The sequence below is a fragment of the Talpa europaea genome, assembly GCF_964194135.1.
Source record: "Talpa europaea genome assembly, chromosome: 2".
Classification (NCBI taxonomy): Eukaryota; Metazoa; Chordata; class Mammalia; order Eulipotyphla; family Talpidae; genus Talpa; species Talpa europaea.
The window spans coordinates 132169901-132174870 of record NC_140068.1 but is presented as its reverse complement, the minus strand read 5'-3'; positions in this window follow the sequence as shown (position 1 = coordinate 132174870).

The window sequence follows — 4970 nt, the reverse complement described above, 5'->3', positions numbered from 1 at the left end:
TAATAAACATCCCAGGACCAAGGACAACATTGTTAACTCTGGCCTCGGTTTCCCTCAGGTGATAAGGGGAGGTGGAGTTTGGGGAAACGGAGAGTGGTTTAATGTATGGACAAATGAGGAGGGCAGCAGACTCCTGTCTGGTAGACCACCGTCCTCCCCTTTGTCAGAGTGCAGGAGATTTATGCAAGGGGGGGGATGGGAAGGGGTCAGCACTGAGACCGGTGCGTGCCAGCCTGGTTTTCTTCAATAGATAAGGAATGTAAAGATCCCCCACTCAGTAGCAGATTAAGTGAGGCAGCCGAGAACTACCAATCACAAAGAGACTGGTGGAGCTTGGAAATAATGAGGGAAATAAGGTCTATATTCCCTGAGACAGGACTCCACTTTGGCTTCCTTGCCCCTCCCTGGCCTGGTTTCCTGGCCTGGGAGTCTCACTTTATTTCTGTTTCTTTTCTCCTCAATAAACTTTTTCTTTCTCTAAACAAACCTGCCTCTTCTCGCTTGCTTGCCTGAGAGTCTGCGAAATTCCTGCTGTGGCTTCGTGAGACACCAACCCCTGGGGGTCTAGTGGCTGGGACTCAGCCCTGCCCCTGCAGCCTGGGATCCGTTCCTGGCTGGGAGACTAGGCCTGACAATTCCGGTATCAATAATATATTAGTGCTTGCTTTGGCAGCACGTATACTAAAATTGGAACGACACAGAGAAGATTAGCATGGCCCCTGCGCAAGGATGACATGCAAATTCGTGAAGCGTTCCATATTTTTAAGCAGCAATTACTTTTAAAAAAATAATAATAATATATTAATTCAATATTAGGGAACCAAGAAGGGCCTGTGTTATAGGGCAGCCCTGATACAAAACGGGGTACCTGTCTGTGGGGTCCTCACCCGCGCGATTAAAAGGACTTATCAATGCTCTACTGCAGGCACACACGAAAGTTAATAAAAGGTTTATTTACAAGGGAAGGAGAAATGAGGAAATGTACAGCTCAGGGAGAAAAGTGGGAGACAAAGTTTTAAATGCGTCCTACCCGATCCGCTGATCTGGAATCCCAAATGGCACTCTGAGAGCTGGCCGCCAGCCAGGAGCTGTGATGCCAGGAGGCGAGCGACAGAGGGAGTGCCCCAAGGCCCATGTGTTTGGTTCTTATACCCAACCTGGCTGCTAAACTCCTCCCTCAGGTCCCAGCACCTTCCCTTTGGTGGTGACTGGATTTGTCTTTCCCAATGTCTTGATGACTTTGGTCTGGAGTGAGGGTGGGGTCCACAAAGCCTGTATGGGATTAGCTCAGGACATCCTTTCCCCCTAACACCTGGAGGGCGTCAATGCCAGACAAGCTGCACTGACTCTTCCCTAGGCCCAAGCTCTCAATTAAGGGGGGAATTCTCCTAATCTAACAGAAGAGTTTTTCTACCTATTACTGCTATACTATTTAGTCAGCCTAGTTTCTGTATCTAACTTTAAGATCAAGGGAAAATTTATTTTTTTGTAAGATTGTTGATTATTGTTTTAAGGAACTACAAATATTTCATCAGAGGCAGGGCCGGAGATGGTTATAGTTTTTGATTTTCAGAATGGTTAATACGGGACATATCAGTAGTTGTAACATTGACTATTTCCAAGTGTATTATTTCTGCTGCCATGGTTATTAGCTCAACCAGTCACAAAATTGTTGTTGGCTTATTCGTGAATGCATACTCCAACAGCTACCATACCCATTGTCACTGAAAGGGAACTGTTAAAGAAAAAGGAACTGCCAAGGTAAAAGGGAATTCTTGTTGAAAAGGAACTCTTTCCCTCCTAAAGGACCATAGACATGGACATGTAAGTAAAACACAAGTTTGCTTCCTTAGTAAGCATATCTATACAAGGCCCGGCAGCCTGCTAGGCTGGTTGTTCTCCTGGGCCATTCTCAAAGATCTGCCTCCTTCCCCTTTTGGTAGGTTTCCTATGTCAAGAATTTGCATGCTAGCTATCCATGAATCAGTGAATCACAAAGTGCCATTTGCGTCAAATTGGTTATTCAGAAATTGATAGAAAGTAGACATAAACAAATGAGGAAAATCTAGCAGGAGTCAGCTAACGAGATTCCTGACTTTTTAGGAATCTGCCCCATGCCCCGACCCTTGTCAGACAACATGAGTAGCATGGCTCCCAGCACTATATTGCTGTAAATTTCCTATATTTTATGGGATGTAGTTCAATTAAGTAGATATTGAAAAATTAAAGATACAGACTTAAATACCACAGTAAAAGGTATTGAAACAAATATATCTAAAGCCACATGAAGAATTAATCTCACAGAAAAAAATATTTGCTTGAATCAAAGTAAGGTAGAAAAAGATGAAATGGAATAAAAAAATATGTGAGACAATTAAAAAATAAATATCAGAATGATAGATTCAAATCTGGCCATATCAAAAATCATGTTAAAAATAATTAACTAAAATTCCTATCAAAAATCTGAGATTCTAGGGGCCTCCCTGGTGGCCCTAGAAAAAAATATTTGCTTGAATCAAAGTAAGGTAGAAAAAGATGAAATGGAATAAAAAAATATGTGAGACAATTAAAAAATAAATATCAGAATGATAGATTCAAATCTGGCCATATCAAAAATCATGTTAAAAATAATTAACTAAAATTCCTATCAAAAATCTGAGATTCTAGGGGCCTCCCTGGTGGCGCAAGGGGTTAAGATGCAAGCTATGAAGCTTACTGCAGGCACTGCAGCACGAGTTCGATCCCCAGCCAGGGAAAAACCCACATGGCGCAGCAGATCCCTCCTGACTCACCCGCTGCTCCCCTCAGCAGTGGATTTCAGTCAATCTGCCTGTTCTGTTTCCCACTCTGTCTCTGGTGAGTCCTCTCACCGCCCACACCTCTGGCCTGTACCCCCATTCTTGTATGCATAAATAAATAAATCTTTAAAGAAAAAAATTAGTTTCACAGAAAAAAAATTGCTTGAATCAAAGAAATGTAGAAAAAGATGAAATGGAAAAAGATGTGAGACAATTGAAAAATAAATATCAAAATGATAAACTCAAATCTGACTATATCAAAAATCATGTTAAAAATAAATTAACTAAAATTCCAATCAAAAGCCTGAGATTCTCAGACTGGATAATATCAAGGAGACTGCAGTCTATATATGCTAGAAAGACTTTCTATACAAACAAAAATAGGTTAAAAGTGAAAGGGTGAAAGGATATGCCAAGGAAATAGAAAGTAGAACCACAAACCTTTACTTTCATCGCAGGAGGTGGCTGGAGCGAGGCCTGAGGGACCCAGACAGCAGGTCCCTGCCTCTTTGTCCCGGAGGGAGAAGTGACAGGACCCCAGGCCTGGGCTCCCAGGGCTAGGGAGGGGGGAAGGGCCGCCCTCCAGGCTCCAAAGGTGGGTGGTCTCACCCTGGGTGTGAGGGCCCATCTTGGGTATGAGTGTGGACACCTGGCCTGGAGGGTGGGGATGGGGAGACACATTCTGTTCTAGGGAGAAGTTAAATAAAAAGCTTCTATTCCTGGCTCATCTCCTGTGGCCACCTCAGACTCCAGGCTCCTCCCACCCCTGCCCTCTGTGCTCCAGGAACAGGGAGTCCAAGGCCTGGGCCACTCCTCCTGGTGCAGGGGCTCCTGGTGCCTGAGACGGTACCCAGGGCCTGAGGGCTGTGAGCTGAGATGGCCTCAGACTGGGCTGTGAGGTCCCAGCACAGGGAGGGGCTCTGGGATCCCTGGTCAGGGCTCAAGCTGCCCCCAGCAGGTGGCACAGGCCTTGTGCTGTCCCTCTTGATTCTTCCTGTCACCCCTGTATAAGGGGGTCCTGCCCTGGAAGAGGGGAATCCCTTCAATTATCACTCCCCTCTTCCTTTCCTGCCTTCCCCTTGAATATGAGTCACCCCACACCTGCAGTGCGGAGATGCCTTTAACTTCAGTACAGTTTCTGGTCAGCTACAGAGCTGTCAGCACAGAGCCAGCAGATCCCTCACCCCCACATTCACTTCCCCTAGGGGGTCACTGCTGGGTGATAACACAGACTCTACAGCCAGAGCCCCTGGGCCTCTCCTCACACAGACCATCCCTCCCATCCAGTGTCCCCTTCCCTGGCCCCATCCTCTCTGGGCCTCCCACTCCATTCCTTCTGGCCTCCCTCCCCTAAAGCCCCTATTTCCTCTCTCTCTGCACCCCTCCAGGAGCCTCCCCTCTTGCCAGCCCATGACCTCTTCCCTCCTCCAGCCCATCCTAGGGGTGAAGAATTTAGAGTTGATTCCCTGGGGAAGGAGCCTCAATGCTGGAGTCAGCAGGGAAACAAGTGACCCTGGGTCAAGGTCTCATCCCAGGAGACTGAGGAGACCTGGTATGTTTGTGGGGCCACCCTGGTCCTTGCATCCAGCTGTAATGGCCTGGGGACCTGCTCCTCCCTGAAACAAAGTCTGTGGCTATTAGTGGAGAGGGACCAGCATGTCAGCCTGTTTTGGGGGAAACAGTTCAGACAAAGAACCTGACTCTGGATGGAGTCTCCCCCTTGTGTGCACAGTTCTGTTCCTCTGGGAGCCCCAGAAGACCTGGGAGACCAGAGGGTACCTGCGCGCTGTCCTCAGCCCCGTGGCCACACGGGGGCGCTGCGGCGCTGTCCTGGTCTGGCAGCCAGGGGAGAGGCTGGGTGTGTGTGCCTCAGGCTGAGAGGGTGAGCTGGGGCTGAGCATCCCTGGGGGAGGGGGTGAGATGCCCTGTGAGCAGCCCTGGCACCAGGCCGGGGTGGGGGGAGTGGGGGAGAGGAGAGGAGGCCCTGGAGCTGCCCCGTGTCTGAGGCGCCATCTTCTCTCCCCACAGCCTCTCTCTGCAGCCCCTTGATGACCACACCCTGGAGACCGCAAAGCAGATGCTTTGTGCCTCCACTTTCCTCAGGGATATTTTAATTTTTTTTAATTGAAGCGACACTGATTTACAGTACTGTGTGTGATTTAGGGGAATAAT